The following is a 17,474-nucleotide window of genomic DNA, read 5'->3' on the forward strand; positions in this document are numbered from 1 at the left end:
AGGACAGCTGGCTGTTGTGAATGATGGTGTCAATTTGCAGGGTCTTTCTTCTAAAGAATAACATTTGAGTCACTGAGGGTGGATTGCCGGCTGAGAATTAAGCAGTTGTTTAAAACAAGTAAATAGCCTGGTGTGATGGGGTGTGTTTCCCCATACTGGACTTACAACAGTGGAAATGGGCTAATAATCTAATTAGGCTGCAAACAAGGAAGCTTTAGGCTGGAGGAAGCTAATTAGGGAGAAGCTTCACCTGTGAGGGACAGATGGGGCTTCTACAAAAGACATGCAGATGGAATGGAGAGAATTTGTTGTCACTGTGTTAGAGAGGGGCTGAGTGCTGAGCTGGACCACATAGCTGTGTAGGCTGTAGTTCCTCTGAGAGGAAGAAGCTGTGAAACTGGCAGATGCGGAGAAGGGAGGGAAAACCAGAAGGTTTGGAAAGGGCTAAGAGACATACAGCAAGGTATAGGCTAGAACAGACCATGACTGCTGACTAGAAGTGTTCTAAGTTGGGAGGAACCTGGAGCAGAGGGTAGCCCCAAATTGCCTAACTAGTTACTGGGGAAGTGGTGTGGGTGGGGCAATAGCTAGGAAGCCTTTTTCTCCCTGTTTGGGAGAAGAGGCTTTTACTTCTTTCTTCCTGCCCACCAGGAGGGGAAACCACAATAATGACCTGGCTTCAGGGCTGTGTTATAAAACAGGCCCTGCAGATACTTAAGAAAGATACAGCTTTGGAGATTAGAAAACATCAGCATAGGGCCCTGAGGCTGGAAAGAGCTGTATTAGATTTCAATGAGAGATAGGAAGAACTAGAATGATTTACTTTGGAAATTAGTTTGAATGAAGCTTCTGCTTCTTCAGTGGAACGGAATAGAGAAGAGTCCTCAGCCTGAGGGACCCTGATGGGGAGGAATGGGGGATCATAAAGTAGGAGGAGAGGTGAGCCCCATTCCCTAATAGTAGAGGAATAGTACTGTGGGATGGAGTGCAAGCTCTTATTCTGTGAGCAAGCTAAGAGGCATATGGGGAGATTTTCTTTCCCTGGTGTGTGTGGTGTTCAGGGTGAAGTGCAGTGGGGATAGGATGGAGCAATAAGGAACCCCTGGCCATGGACCTTAAACTCTCTTAACAATAAAGACTGTAGGAGAATGCAAGGGGTCAGATGGACATGTAATGCTTCTAGCCTCATCTGAAACAATCAGAAATGAGGTCTCCTGTGACCTTTGTTTTACACTATACCAAAGCCCACAGGGCTAATTCAGTTACAGGGCTTCCAATCTGAATCTTCTGAAAATAGAGGGAGCTCAAAATGTATTTTGTCCAAATTATTTGCAGGTAAAGCTCTTTTGGGGGGAGAGGGGAGGGCAAAGAACTCCATTGAATGAGTAACTGACCTGAGGGACTTCACCATATAGGCAGACATCAAATGGAATTTAGACACTGTTTGCTATGCATGCTAACCCAAAGCATGTATTTTTTTTCTCCTGAAGCAGGAGGAATTTCTCCTATATACAGTGTTGCATAATATGCCTTACCAGGATGGAGCAAAGGAAATGCCTCCCCAAGCCATAAAATATTGGCTGATACTGGAGGCAGGTTACTTGGACTCGATGGACCAGTTGTCTGATTCAATATGGCAATCTTTTATTCAGAAAAGGCCTTATCAGGAGTGACATCTGTGATTTTTATTTCATACACTGCTTCAGGAGATGAGAAGCTTGGAGGTAAAATTTGAGGTTAAGACTGATGCTATTGCTCTTTGCATAAGTATATTTGAAGAAAAGACTGAAGCGCTTGAAGGAAAGACTAAAAAAGCAACTTAAAATGTTCAGGCTATTCAGAATGACACAGTAGCTTTAAGGCTCTTTTAAGAGTTGACAAAAGATTGCTTTTATTATAGGAAAAAATTGAAATGCTTGAAGTGCATTTTAAGAGTACTGGGCTTTGTGGAAAAGTCTGAAAAAGAATATCCCCTTTGAAAATGATTCTCCCACTTGGTTTCCCAAAGAGGGGATATTTGGTTTCCAAACCCACCTTCCTAAGTCTTAGCAAATTAGGGGTTCTACACATTTTTGGTTCAAGTTTGTCTCTACTAACCATACACCTCTGTGCTAATGTTCTCTCAAGACCTGACCCACAGCCCACTGAAATCATCATGATGTATTCTATAGGCATTGGAACAGTCCCTTAAGTGCCACATAGTGTGCTTTCTGGGACTGAAAATGCAAACTAGTTTCTCTTGACACATTCTTTATAGTTTTCTTCTCATCTGTGGGTCTGAATCCTTCCTCCAGAGGCCATGGGACAAGACTGAGGCAGGTGAAAGATGGCAGGTAACATGTCACAATCCTTTCTGCAAATAGCTTTCTAGACCCCTATTTAGCTGAACCAGACTCAAAAACTGTAGTCTGAGCTACTTGAGTTGTAAAACATAATTTCTTACTGAAAAAAACCCCAATGTTTTGGCTTTTCAAACTAATGTAATTCCTCACTCCTCCCCTTTCCCATATTTGTGTATGACCCTGTCTACCTACAGAAAAACAAGAAATAATTGTTCTGGATGAGCATATCCCTGGGATATTTTCCAAGAGAACAAAAAAGGCTGATATTGGAGGGTAAAACAAACTGTACAAAAATGAAATTCTCAGGAAGCAGTTTTCACCTGAGGACAATCTTCTTTCACTGTTGCCCTGGGAGACAGTCTCCACTTATTCTTAATGATCTGCTTGGATCTTTATGCATGAGTCCTTATTTACCATAAATTTTGTGCAAAAAGATCTGTGGATTTCAGCACATTAAAAAGGCTCAAAATAGTAACCTTCAATGGTAACCGGTCTCAGCTGCCACTTCTTGTTGGCAGCATCAGACTTCCTGGTTAGCTACGGTTGGAAAGGAGAGAGCACAGAAGCTGTTGATATGCTGGTCAAACTTTCCAGGTGAGTTTACCTCAACTGAACCTTGGCAATAAGGTCAATTGTTATATTACTATTTATAGCAAGGCCAACTTTTCTCACTTTTTTGAGAACCTATAACAATTTCTTCATGCATTTTTGAACTACACTATAAAATGTAATAGAATGTGTTTAGTATTTTGATATCCTTTTATAGGATGGCTTAAAGAACCTATGACAAGTGATTCAAACTCAGTTAAATTTGGTGGGATTTTTAGAGTAATTGCTATAGAACTCTATTGGATTTATCCTTAATGAATTCTTTGTGCTGAAATTTAGGTACATAGTTGAGTATCTTGCTGACTCAGAGCCTTAGGGATGTCTGTATGTGTTAAGGCTGTTCCCCACTCTGGAACTTCAAGTGCAGAAGATGAGGGCTTGCAAGGACTTCAAAAGTTCCTTGCAATGAAGGTCAGATTCCCTGGCCTTGGATTAGATTAATTGCTGCCGCTACCCATATGCAAAAACCCCTGTGAGCCCAGGAATGAGCATTTGGGAATTCCTTCCTGTGAGGTATCCTCAAGCTCTTTACCTCTCCCTCTGGAGAGAGTCTGAAAAACTGGAATTGCTCTTAATAGTTGGCTTTGCCCTCTTAGGAGATTCTGTGTGCATGTGCCTGCTTTTTAAGACACAGGGATCACATCCTGGGCTTAAAGGGTGATTTTTATTAATAAAAAAAACAAAAAAATACACTTGATGAAACATTGCTTGGTTGCTAGGTGTTTAGAGCAACTGAAAAAAAGGATTAAAACAGAGAATCACTTCCCTGGGATTCAATTTAGAAGTTAGTGTAAAAGGGTAGTTACATATGCTTAACATAAGTCCAACAACCCGTGTCTTCCCCCCCCCCCCAAAAAAAAAACCTGAGTGTGTCAGTAAACATTCCCTGTTCTACTCAAGTATCTCTGGTTTCAAGATTTAGTCCTTCCTAGGCATGTATGTTGCTGGATACTCTATGCCTAGGTTCCTGGCTTACTTCCTGTCTAGCCAGCTTTGCTTTAATCACCCAATGACAACATACAGTAACAGGAAGGTCACTGCTTCTAATTCAAAAGCCCACACTCTGTTTGCATTGGCTCCCTGCCAACTGTTTCCTGCTTCCCTTGTATTCCTGGGGACTTTCTAGTACCCACAGTCAATGGTTTTTAACTCTTGCAGGCAAGACACCTATGGTTATATCTTAAGAGTTAACCACTGTGAAAATACTTAACTAAATGGCTGGAATGTCCAGAAAAGGATATTACCCATCTTTCCCTCTGCCCTCCCTCTCCTCCTCCCCCCCCCCCTTGCATTCCTCACACTATATCTTGGAGGGAAACCAGTAGAAAAGAAGTTGGGGGGGGGACCTTTTAAATCATAACTCTTAACTTCTAAATACAACAGGTCTCAAATGCTGACTAATTCTTTCATAGTGTAATGCATTTCTCTTCTTTAAAAAAGAAAATCCTGTTACTACTCAATCCAGAATTTTCTTGAATTTATGGTATCCTGAAATATTAGTTAGCAAAATCCAAATGTGTGTGACTTCTCCACATTCATAAGAGACAAGTGAGTACAGGAATTGAAAATTGCCCAGAATATTGAACCTAGTTCTATGGTTTGGGAATATATAGCTTTTCTTTCTGAATTGTGCTTTCCTAGCATGCAGTGTGTAGACTGGGGAGATGGGAAGAAAGGATGCAGAGCTAGATTAGGGGAGGGGAAAGCAAAAATGTTGCCAGTGTAAGACACAGGACTCTGTGTGAATAATGTTGCCCTTTAGTAGCTGGTCTAAAAAGAAGAGACTGGAGTCTTTCTTGAGCTTGAGCACTAGTTTTTGCAGCTGGAAACTTCAGGGTTCAAGTTCCAGCTTCCCAGGTGTATGCTTTATATAGTGGTTGTATCTACTGCATTCATTATACTGACAGGACTAGTAGTCCTTAGAGTTGCTTTTTTTAAATAAATAAACACAGATTGTATTCAATCTGGAGAATCTAGCATATCATAGCCACAGTAATACCGTGGGATTTATGTGATTAGAACTTGCAGGAAACAAATTTCCCAAAGCAGCCTGGCAACAAAATTGCTCATTTGTTTATTAACTCTCACTCAGCCATGTGTCTTGTGACAGTAAATGTTAACTGTTTTGCATTGGAATTATGCCTAGTGAATGCTAGTGAATAGATTTGAGATAAATACACGGTGATGTCATAATATTTCCTTATTTGATGAACTGATGAATGTATTTACAATTGCAAAGTAATAAGAAATAGGTTTTAGACTAAGACTTCACTATTTCACCTTTTATAGCAGATGTAAAATGTAGGTAACTTGACAAACTACAAGGAAATTTTAGATGGCCTAAAACAATTGTATTTCTACTCATACATGTGTAATTACTGTTGAGTTGTCATTCACCTTGATTATGCTGACATATGGATCATTTGAAATGGAGGGAGGGAGGGAAGGAATCTGAAATCATGTGCCTAGAGAGAAAGATTGGTATCAAAAGCACGCAATGTTTATTGTAACAAAGTCCTATTAAACTGAGTTTATTTTAGTTTTTATATATTAAAAAAGGTCATTAATTCTCCTGTATTTTGTACTTTGGACAAGGTGTCTTATTTTACAGCAGGGGTTGTAACATCTAGTTTGCCTGTGTCTGGCCTCTGAGGCTTAGGGGCTCTCCTAACATTGGGGATCCCACGCTTGCACTCCAGCCTCCCTCCATCTCCGCAGCACTGGTCCCCAACTGATTTTTATGTGGGTTAGTGGTCCCCAACCCCCAAAAGGTTGCCCAGCCTGGTTTTACAGCTCCAATGTTCAAATGTCTGGGAGTCTTGAGAGAACTACAAATGCTGGTTTGCAGGGAACAAATTTTATTTCTGCCTTCCCTTACTAACCTGAGGTAATACTTTTATTTGACAGCCCAACTTTCCTAACATGACTACTCATTTTGGACTCCAAAGTTGAGACATGGTAAAATAATCTGATTTTTAAAAGGGTGGATGCTCAGTTATTTCTGAAAATCAGGCTACGTCAGTGTTTCAAGGCAGACATCCAATATTACTAATCACTTTAAAACTAAATTTGGTGGAATTGATGTTTACACAGTAAGCAGAAACATTCATATCACTTTAACTTTAGGCAAGCTTGGATTAACTTTAAGGCTGCAGCCTGGAGCTCCACAAAAATAAATTTATAATTAGGGGTCACCAACCTGTACCTCACATCACCTCCTTCATCCCAGCCCCCTGCCTCAGCTCAGAATCCCTTTCTGAACCCCTCTCCTGCACCTCAATACTGTGCCCCAGCCTGGAGTCCCCTCCTACACCTCCACTTCCTCCCAGAAAGAAATTAATATAAGCAGCTCTTCTAAGGTAAGAAGTAGGCTATTTTGAATTAACTACAATCTACATGTTTTAAGACTGAAATGTAACCACAGAACAACTTTAATTAAAAGTCTAGTATAGTGTTAATAGCCTCCAGGCCATACTTGTGATCACTTTGTTCTAAATTAGGAAAGTCTTCTATATGGGGTCCCACAAACTTAAATTACCCCAGGCCATGGGAGAATTAATCTGGCTCTGATAGACATTCAGCACAATGCCTTTTGCAGCTTCTCTGGTATCTGACTCCAACATTTCCATAGGTTCAGGAACTTGGGGATCCAGGGAATGCTGCAGCCCCCCTGGACTCCTGGCTTGCCACCCAGGGTCCCAACTGCTTCCCTGCTCACCTTAGGCTCTGTTGCCCTGTGCACTGGGGTGCTGTGCTTTGGCTCCACATGCTGAGGGGTATCCTGCCACCCCATACCTCAGGTCCCAGCTGCTGCTGTCAGCCGACGGTCAGGGCAGTGAGTGGGGTGTGTGTGTGTGTGTGTGCGCGCTATACACCCGAGACTTCAACTGCTGAGACCGGGGTCCCTTGCAGCGGGCAACCTGGAGGAGGTTGACGAGCGCCGCAATAAGTTTACAGCGAGAGCTTATTACACTTCAGATTTTAGCTGCTAGAATCTGTGATTCCTTTGCAGTGGGCAGCCTGGGGGAGGCTGAGAAGTGCCCCCAATGGATCTGCTACCTGGGAGTGACACAAATCCAAATGCCCAAGCTCTCCCTAAATCTGTCCCTTAAGACCGGCGGAAGTTCTTTTAAATTGTGCCTGGTTCTATTACAGCAACTGAAGGAGTCAGGTTAAAGCTTAAACAGTTACAGGTTTATTGAGGAAGCTTATAAATCATATGGTTGCAATGGCTATTCTATTTCTTAACTGCTAGCAAAATATAGATCTTAAAAATGGTTACAACGAAGAAAAAGATAGGAAAACAGAAATAATAGTACCAAGTAACAGCTTAATCTTTAAAGAGCTCTAAGTCTGTGTACACTAAAGACAGAGGACCACATCCAGGTACAATTTTTACCCGCTTCTATGCCTCTCGACTCCAGCATGTCAGGCCAGGGCCAGTCCCTCAATTCCTAGGAAAGATGAAAATACGAGGTGGGCATCCCCATAGAACCTTGGGAGGTCAAACACCTAACCCGACCAGCAGGTAGAGGGTAGATTAACACTCAAAGTGAGTGTGCTGCTGTACCCATCTTTATACCCATGGGGTCACGTATTTCTCTTTCTTATCTGTCATGCCAAATAGTGCTGGTCTGCCTTTTGTGAGACCAGTTCTTACAAGGGAGTTGTGAACTTAATTTACACTTGTAAGAGAGAGTTGAGAGGATTAAATTGGAAGTACTGGGCATTCTTTTCTCAGTGGGGGATTCCTCACCCAAGGAATGGCTGTGTGTATTCGTATCAACATGGGTGTTAGCTGGGCACTTCTTGCAGCCTCGAGCTCAGCTTATTGCCTTAATCGTTCTCTCCTCATATCCATGTTTTCAGCTTACTCAGAGTCAGAGAAAACTCGCATATCCTGATCTTGCATCAAAGCTTAATGGCTATGCTGATTTTCCTTATTGTTCCTTCTCTGCCCTGTATACAGACATCTCAGAGGGCAAGCAAGTTTGATGAGATGGGGGGAGGGGCTGTCTGGCTACAGCTGCCCCACATGCCAGGGCTTTGTTCCCCACCTCAGCTTGGGGAGGAAAGGACAGCTGTAAGGGGGAGGATGTCAGCAACCCCCATTCTTAAAAATATTCCCTCACCACTGACCTCTTCCTCCCACAGTGTTCCAGTGAGGCACTTGCCCAATCTGAATGTCAGAACTGATCACAGCAGAGTAGCTGGTCAGCTTTATTTTTGCTTCTTGGAAGGTTAGACAAGGGAGAGGTAGAAATGAGAACTGCATGAAGGCCATCATCTGCTGTGCATTAAACCTGATGGACCAGACAGTATAATGCTGTCTGTTGCAGATTATTGTGAAAGTGTATTTTAATGTGCTTATTGATTTGCAAAATGGCCCACTTAATTTTAATCTGATTGACAAGTACATTCAGAATAACACTCTAGTTTCTGCTAAATACTGTAGGCCTGATTCTGTGTGGTGCTCATGAGGTGCTGTATAGAATCACCTTGGAACTCCTCTAGTGCTGCTCAACTTCTCAAAGATCACACCCTAAACTGAGACAAATTGGAAAAAATGTGTCTTGATTTTTATTTTTCTGTACAAATGTCATTGCGTTAAAGGTCTTGCGTTAAAGTATTTGCGCAAGAGAGCGTCTACACTGGTATGCGCCTTTGCGCAAGAGATGTGCTTTTGTGCAAGAGCATCTATGCCAGTATAGACGCTCTCTTGCGCAAGAAAGTTCCGATGGCCATTTTAGCCATCGGTCTTTCATGTGCAAGAAATTCATGTTGCATGTCTACACTGGCCTCTTGCGCAAGAACAGTTGTGCAAAAGGGCTTATTCCTGTGTGGGAGCATCATAGTTCTTGCGCAAGAAGCACTGATTTCACACATTAGAATGTCAGTGTTCTTGCGCAAGAACTCCCAGCCAGTGTAGACAGGCAGCATGTTTTTGCGCAAAAGAGGCTGCTTTGGTGCAAGATCGCGCCAATGTAGATACAGCCTGTGGGGGCAAGAACGGTTTTTTCTCTCTACTGAGCCAAGATTAATGAGTTGGTAGTCCTGGGGCTCCTACTTGCTCTGTAGACTTTTCTGTAGTCAACTAGCAGAAATACCCAATGCCACCTGCGGAAAATATAGTAAAAGGTATGATGAATGAACTATGTCAATTACATTAAAATAGCATATTTTATTGGAAAAACTTCTTACATATTACTTTAAGAAATTAACATAGCTAGTGATGTGCTTACAAAATAACACATCCCATAGTGTCTCTCTTCTCAATCCCCACAAATCAGGAAGGCCCATCTTCCCTTAGAGACTCTGTACAAACCAATGTCTGCCGCCTCCTTGCCAGAAGCCCTGAGAAATGAAGGGGATGTCTCCTGGATTCTGCAGCAGCAGCAGCAAATCACTGCTCCCAAGTAGCCACTCAATGCACGCTCCATGGGGCAACCTGAATGGGACTTCTAGCAGCAGCTGGACCGGTTGCATTGATCAGACAAAGCAAAACACCTTCAGACTAGGTGCAATTAGTGATATCTAGATGATCAGAACATGTAGCACCTAAACGTACCTGTTCTAATGAGAATAGGCTGTTCTGAGTGTACCGTGTCCTCCTCAGGCTCTACGGTGCTCAAAACTCTGTCCTCCTACCCACCTCTTCTTTGTACCGTGAGCTGAATCCTGCAAAGTGCATAATACCCGTGGCACTTGCTGATAATGCGCACAGCCCTGCCAGGAGAACGCACGCAGCCCAAAGGAGGGTGTGTGGTGGGATGGCTCGTTTGGGTGTAGGGGGAGGGAAGCAACTTTAATTTCCAGAAGGGGTTCAGTCTGAGCCCAGTTGCATGAAGATGTTGAGAGGCTGTGATAGCTGGAGGCTTTTCCCAGCCACAATAAGCAAGGCTAGACCCGAGCCAGCATCAGCCACATTTGGGTCTGTCCTGGAAACCTGCTGCTGCCTTAGTAAAGGGGAGGTTGCTAATTCTCTGCCCCACTTCAGCCTCTTCTTCCATGGGCTTTCCCTTGATGGTGCTGCAGGTGCCCAAGTGCTTTATCCTCTAGGATCTTGTAGTTGCAGTTTGTGACACACTTAACAGAAGAGTCCAGCAAATACCTATGATCAGGTGCTACTAAGAGCTAACTATCATTGGGCCCAATTGGGGTGCTGGGGAACTGGTTTCAAGATATAACCAGTTCAGTTATTTAAGTTAGGAAATCAGGAGTATCCGTGCAAACTGTGGTGTTTCTAGTTCTTACCAGTTCAGAGCTCTTTCAGAATTATCAGTGGGCCCCAGTGAGACTCTGAGGGAACCGATTTCAAGATATAACCAATCCTGCTATTTAAGTTAGGAAATCAGTATTATCTGTGCAACATTTGGGCTGTGTCTAGATTGGCATGATTTTCCGGAAATGCTTTTAATGGAAAAGTTTTCCGTTAAAAGCATTTTTGGAACAGAGCGTCTAGATTGGCACGGACGCTTTTCCGCAAAAGCACTTTTTGTGGAAAAGTATCCGTGCCGATCTAGATGCGCTTTTCCGCAAAAAAGCCCTGATTGCCATTTTCGCGATCGGGGCTTTTTTGCGCAAAACAAATCTGAGCTGTTTACACTGGCCCTTTTGTGAAAAAGCTTTGCGCCCGAATGGGAGCAGAATAGTATTTCCGCAAGAAGCACTGATTTCTTACAGTAGGAAGTCAGTGGTTTTGCGGACATTCAAACAGCCAGTGTAGACAACTGGCAAGTTTTTCCGGGAAAGTGGCTGATTTTCCAGTAAAACTGGCCAGTCTAGACACAGCCTTGGTGTTTCTTACCATTCTGGAGATCTTTTGGAACAAACAAACTTTCAGAAATATTTTTAAGATAAGAGGGAATAGAGAAGGCCAAAACATCCACTGCACTAGAGGAGAGCTGGCTCTGGTAATTGGATATCAGGCAGGATGCTACAGCAGTCTAATGTCAGTAGATGTATGTCTCCTGTCTACAGCTTTACTGATTGCTTTTATGATCTGTCTTTCCCAATATTCAGCTACGGGGGGTGGGGGGGAGTTTCTCGTGCTCAGCACCCATAAGTGGGATCAGATATTGAAAACTACTGAGCATCCAGCAGTTCCCACTGTGGCCCTTATAAGATTTTTCAAATAAAGGAGCTGAGATCTTTTGAAGATCTGATTCCATTCTGTAGTATCCCCAACCACAGTAAATCATTTCTTCTTCCCCCTACTCCCCACCTCTCCACCTTTTTGCTCACAGAGCAATTTTTGAGCTACTTACCATGATAACTAGGCATAGAAAGCCCATCCCATTGTGTGCATCTTGACAATGTAGTAAATGAATGAATTAGGTCTCCTGAAAGGTCCCTTATATTAACATTGTAGTTGTTGTAAAATGCTTTTCAGATTCATTTCCCATCATTGTGGTTCATTGTAGCCCATAATATTTTTCTCCACCATATAAATGCTGAATCAAAATAATCCCAGTGGTTTAAATGTCTCAAGAATTCCTCCTGGAATAAAAAGAAGCAGGCAGGTATAGGGAAACAAAAGAAACTGACCCTGCATGGTGCTGAATGCTTTCTCCCAGGTGGGCTTCTTGAAAAAATCCTTGGCAATCCAGGCCAGGTTTTAAGGAGAGATTTTTATTTGATATTTCTATTTAGTAACTTTATGAAAAAGCCAATACTGCATCAGTTATTCCTGAATATGAAATAATTCACAAATTGATTTGGCCAATACAACCACTTTTCCCTTTCAAGTCTCCAACATGCACAAAATGTCAGAATGAGGTGAAATGTTAATTTTGAAAGACACATGTTATCATTTGACAGTAAACCCTGAGAAAACATCTGACTGGTTAAATGAGACTTCAGTTGTCAAGCTGAGTGAGTTATTTGACAGCACACAGTTTAATGAGCATCAGTAACACCATGTCCAAAGTTCATGATGGAAGGGTAGAATATTGATCCTTAATACACTGCAATCAGCTCTTCCAAGATGTTCACTAGTTTAGTTTTCCCATAAAGTATGTACCTTTCTGGTGGCAAATATAGTAATTTGTTTTAGCATTGGTTTTTGCTCCTGCATACCTCAGATTCCTGCTAGGACTGAAACTTTAGGACTGACAGACTTTCCTATAAAGGAGTCTTTCCATGAAAAACTTCTTCGGTAATTAATCTCAGTTTTACAAGGAAAGCAATCTTCTAGTTTCATAAGCAATACAAATATAATACTGATCAATGTTTTGAGCTACTATCTGTTCCCGCTATGTCTCTCCTCAACAATGTCTTCTCTAAGAATATGACTTGATTTTGTTCAAATTAAGTCAGTGGGAAAACTGCCAAAAAGTTTCAAGGGGACCAGGAATGTTCCTTTCTCCATTGCACAGGATAAGTAACTGATGTTTCTTGTTTAAGAACATTTTGCAGTTGTAACTAATTCTCTTACAGTAAGGGTGAGGAACCTTTTTTTTGAGTTGGGGGCTGCTGACCCACAGAAAAATCAGTCGGGGGCTGCATACAAGTGAGAAGCGAGAACTGTGGAAGAGGAAGTCATTCCTTTGCACACCAGAGCCTAGGCGGAGCCAGGCTAGTAGATTTTGTGTGCTCCAGTGCTGTGGGGAGGCAGTGGGGGGCTGGAAAACCAGCGCAGGATCCCCAATGCAGGGAGGGACCCCTGAGCCTCGGTGGCCGGATTCAGACAAGCCAGAAACTGCATCTGGCCCCCAGGCCTCAGGTTCCCCATCCCTGTCTTATAGCTATAAATTGATTGTCCGTTTCCTCTTGTATGAAGACATTTCTTAGTTCCATCACTGTACTATACAGTCACAGCAACAGCAGCAAATGCAGACTTATTCACTTTTCATTTTCATTAAAGAGAATGAAATGTATTTTAAAAGGTACTGAGTTTGACAACTATGTGCATTCAATCTCCCCTGTCCACGCAAAATGTAAAGTAGCATTAATTCAGGTTTTATCCATGCTGTTCCACAAATATCTCTCTCGCCAGAACTGAAGGATTTCTTCCAAGGATAAGAAGTTAGGCCTGGCTAGGAAACCTCTTAAAACAACATTCAGTTGCCTCATCTTCTAAGCTGTGGTAAAAAATTATCTCTATAGTGGATAATCATGGAATAACTCTGTCTATAGTGAAAGTGGCTTTTTTATTGACAGAAGGAAGTTAATTATGAGCAGTTGTCTGTGCAATTGTCAAAACCATGATCTGAAAACTGAAATATTAATGTTACAAGTTCTGCGGTCATGTATCAAACAATGGGGATAAATGGAAATAACTGCTCATTTAGGGTATGTCTACACTGCAACACTATTTCGAAATAACTAGCATTATTCCAAAATAACTTGGCCCATACCTACACAGCAGGCAGTTATTTCCCAATAGTGTCAAAATGCTGTCAAGCTGGAGGCCTTCTTACTCCAATTCCTGTAACCCTCATTGTATGAGGAATAAGGGAAGTTGGAGGAAGAGTGCTCTGTTCGGAAATAAATGCTGTGTAGGCGCTCCCTATTTCGAAATAAGCTATTTCAAAATAAGCTATGTAATTGACACAGCTCAATTTGCATAGCTTATTTTAGGTTAAGCCCTGCTGTGTAGATGCACCCTTCAGTGAACACCATCAATCCTGTGCATCGAATGAGGCAGAACTGAAAAAGTTACTTTTCTTCAGTGCAACCATGTTTTTCTCTTTGTAGAAAAGATGGAAGTTCCTTCCTGGTTTTTGTCTGTTCAGATTCCAGCTGTTGTGACCTATCTGCCTATGGACAAATGGAAAGTGTATTGAATTCTCATATTTGATTTGTGCATGTTATATCTACATCCTTTAGCACTCTAACCATATGCCGGGATGTGTTTATTAATAGCCCTATAAAACACTGAGTGATATACATGTGAGGCATTTAATTGTCCTGAGTCAGATTCTGCTAGGAATTTTGCACTCAGTACATTGACTCTCTAGAATTTCTCTGGGTTTGCACCAGTATAACCAAGATCAGAGTATATCTTGCTTTGTTGGAACCTTACAGAAAGGAAGCTTGGTAGATGATGGCATTTAACAAGATGTTTATAGCATGTTAACGTTATGATTATGCTACTTGTTATAACTATAACCTTATGCCACTAAAACAAAAAAAATTAATTATAACTAATGGCGTTGGTAACATAAGCGGTATGTAGCATGTAGAGATCCACACTAGAGAAACTGAAAGGAACAGATTATTGCCCAAAACTATTACATCATGGTTGTTTTACCAAAGTGCTGACGTTTGAAGCCTTACCTATATTCGTCGATAAACCGAGTTTGTCAAAATGCTTAAAACATTGCAATGTAGTTTCAGCTACTTTGTTTCTAATGCAGCTTTTGGGGACAAGCTTTTCAAGCCTATTGTCCAGAGAGAAGATTTGACTGCTGCAAGAATTTGGAATGCTTGAAAAACACTTTGGGCCAGATCCTGTGATGTACATTGAGAGTTCCTCTAATTACAAGTCTCAGAGGGATAGCCATGTTTGGGTATGTCTACACAGCACCCTGAACTCGAACTCGTGGAATGAGGAGTAACGATAGTTCGAATTAGGATCTTTAATTAGAACTACCTACTCCATGCCGCGTGTAGCCGCGGGCATGGTGTTTGGACTAAAGGGGATTTAAAAATGGCGGCGCCTGGGAACATGCAAATGAAGCCCGGGATATTTAAATCCCAGGCTTCATTTGCAACTCCGCTTGCCCTAATTATCCTACCTAGCTCGAACTAACGAGCTAGTGTAGACGTATCCTAAGGTACCACAGGACTACTCATTTCTTCTAATTACAAGGCAGCTATGCTAACATAGACCATCTGAGGAGGTGGCCCATTGTATACACACTTAAGTGATCACAGTGTTTTCAGAAGCACTATTGTTGATGCCAGTGCACAAGCTCTGAGATCTCACAAACCTTTGGTCCTCACCAGTTCTCTGAAAGAATTTATATGTTTGCGCAGATTGGCAACAATGGTGGTGAGGATGCATACATTACTAGCATAAAGCTCCTACCTAACTTTCAGTGACAGCTCAGAGCACTGGCTGTGTCAGCCGTCAGCTCTCTACCCACTGAGTTTAGAAACTGTTCTTTTGAGTTTCGGGAGGGATAGCAGTATCTAAAAATACCTTGTAACCAAGTTTATACAAAGTTCAGGAAACTCATTTCTGATAGATGCAACTTCCTGCAACATCCTTGAAAATCTCTTACGTTCCATTAGGAGTTTTGAGACCATTGTTTTAAATGTAAAAGATTATGAATTACTGTGGACTGGGATTGTTTGTAATCTGTAATGCCTGGTTAATCAAAGGACTATATTGAACATCATACTGGACAAAATGGATGTTTGTTTGTGAAATGGATTACCTGGAAAATATCTAATGCAAATTCCCCACCTAGTAGTTATGCAAAAATCCAGCCTTTTGAAGCTATACAGAGGAGTGGGTTTTTGTCTGTTGATAACTTGTTACTTCAAAGACCCCAGCTGTACAAAGGAAATGATTGATTCATGGTTTTTTTCTGGTTCTGAAACTGAGGCCAAAATTACACGAGCAAGATACAGCAAAGAAAATCTGTTCATAGTGCTGTAACTTCCAAGGTGTCCACACTGGTCTACACTAAGGAGTTATTTTGAAATAAGTGAAGCATCCACACTACCAAGCCTGTTATTTTAATATCTATACTCCTGCTTTCTTCAGGGAATAAGCTTATTTTGAAATAGTTACTTTGGGAGTTATTTCAAATTGAATTATTTAGAAATAATTTCCTGGTGGAGACATGCCCTTAGTTTGTGCTAGCTCTACAGTTGCTGCGTTCTAGCTAAACTACCTTGATGATTTTGCTTTACTCTGGATACAGCTCTACGGTGGATGTTGTGGTGCACTACATTTCTCTGACAAGCCTCTGGTACTTGTCCTACAATGCCTGTTTTTGCTTCTCTGGTCATCTATATGAACTCTACTGCCCTCCCCTCAGGTGACCAACCCTCAAACTCACCCTTCACATTCCTTGGGAATTTTGAAAGTCCCTTTCCTTTTTGGCTGGGGATTTGTGAGGTGCTCTTAACATCTCTTTCCAGGTGACCACATATGCTCCATGCACCAGGCGATCTTCTAATTGGAGCCATACTGAGGTGCTGGATCTGGTCCCCATTTAGGGAGATGAGGCTGTCCAGTCCCAGCTGTGCTCCAGCCATAGGAATTATGATACTTACCGGTAAATCTCCAGATGCATGAGTAAAAGGGGCCATGATTGGGATGCACTGCAGTGTATGGTCAAAGCTAATGAACTCTGAAATGCCTGCCACAAGGCACATGAAGCAAACCTCCACTCCAGTGCTGCACCCATGGCCTGCCGATTCTACTAAGAGCTGAATGAAATACTTGGGAGTGATCCCACCTCCACTCTGAAGAGCCCCATTCTTAGCAACAAATATTACTTGTTTTCAGCATTAAATTGTTGGCTCAAGGTTTCCCTGATCTGAATGGTTCTGGCACTGTGCTCCTCTAAAAGCCCAGGTCTACATAACACTTTAAAACTACAGGCTATCTCCATTAGATTCATTTGCCTGAGCTTCGCCTCACAATAAGCATTAGCTAACCAAGGCCTGGGTCATTGCAGGACTTCAGAGGGGGAATACATGTGCAATTATCTTGATCTGTGATATCCTTTTCTAGATGGGGGATATGTGTGGAAAATGCTTTCTGGTAGTTTCCAAGGACAGAGTCTGTGGAATGATTAAGCATGTTGCAGATAAAACACAACTGGAGCAAGCCTACTCTTACATGTGTTTTGATGCACAGAAACCTAAGAACTACACAGCTAGCATCAACCATAGAGCACAAGCTCAGTTTAAGGGAAAGTTCAGAGCATGGTGAATAAAAATGCTGGGTTCAGATTACTGGCACAGGTTAAAAGAGAGATTTTGGAAGTTGTTTATTTTTCCAGGATTCTGTATCATAAATTAGAATATACTTTCACAAATTATCAGCATTGGAGGAAGAGATTAAAAAATCTGTACTCTAAAAGGGTCAGGAAAAGATAGGAGGAAGGGTGCTTAACTTGACAGCTAGCTGCTTGAAATGGGTTTTTTTGCAAGAATAATTGTTAGTAGGTTACTATTTAAAGAGTGCAAACACCATATGCATGTGCTTTCTGGCTGGGCTTGAAAGGTCATTTGGAGTCCTGTTCATCCCTGCTACCCTCTCACATCCCTACTGAAGCTTCTTTGCTCTCTACCACCCAGAGTACAATTTTCTTCCACTGAAACCCTCTTACACTCTGAACTTCCTCCCTTCATAGATGTCAACTAGTTCCTCTCTTAGCAGAGACTTATCTTTGTTTAGGCCAATTCTCCAAGTACAACAGGATGTGTTAATTGGTCTCTCAAGCCTACATTAACCATTCTGCCACCTGCGGGATAAATATACCAACACAAATGTATTTTCAACACAATTCACAAATATTTCACTCAGCAGATACATTGTGATGTAAGCATTATGAA

General features: G+C 41.9%; 1 long non-coding RNA gene across 2 annotated transcripts in view; it reads left to right on the forward strand.

The window, feature by feature from the left end:
- Window positions 1–344: 344 nt before the first annotated feature.
- LOC142826747 (uncharacterized) overlaps window positions 345–17,474 on the forward strand; it is an 84,211-nt gene continuing 67,081 nt past the window's right edge. Inside the window, exon 1 of one of the 2 annotated variants that reach the window (XR_012900977.1) lies at window positions 345–463. This is a non-coding gene — a long non-coding RNA (uncharacterized LOC142826747). Of the gene's footprint in view, window positions 464–2,843; window positions 2,937–17,474 lie in introns of those variants that run through there. The other variant, XR_012900979.1, reaches the window with a different exon arrangement.

The sequence above is a fragment of the Pelodiscus sinensis genome, chromosome 2 (assembly GCF_049634645.1).
Source record: "Pelodiscus sinensis isolate JC-2024 chromosome 2, ASM4963464v1, whole genome shotgun sequence".
In the NCBI taxonomy this organism is placed as follows: domain Eukaryota; kingdom Metazoa; phylum Chordata; order Testudines; family Trionychidae; genus Pelodiscus; species Pelodiscus sinensis.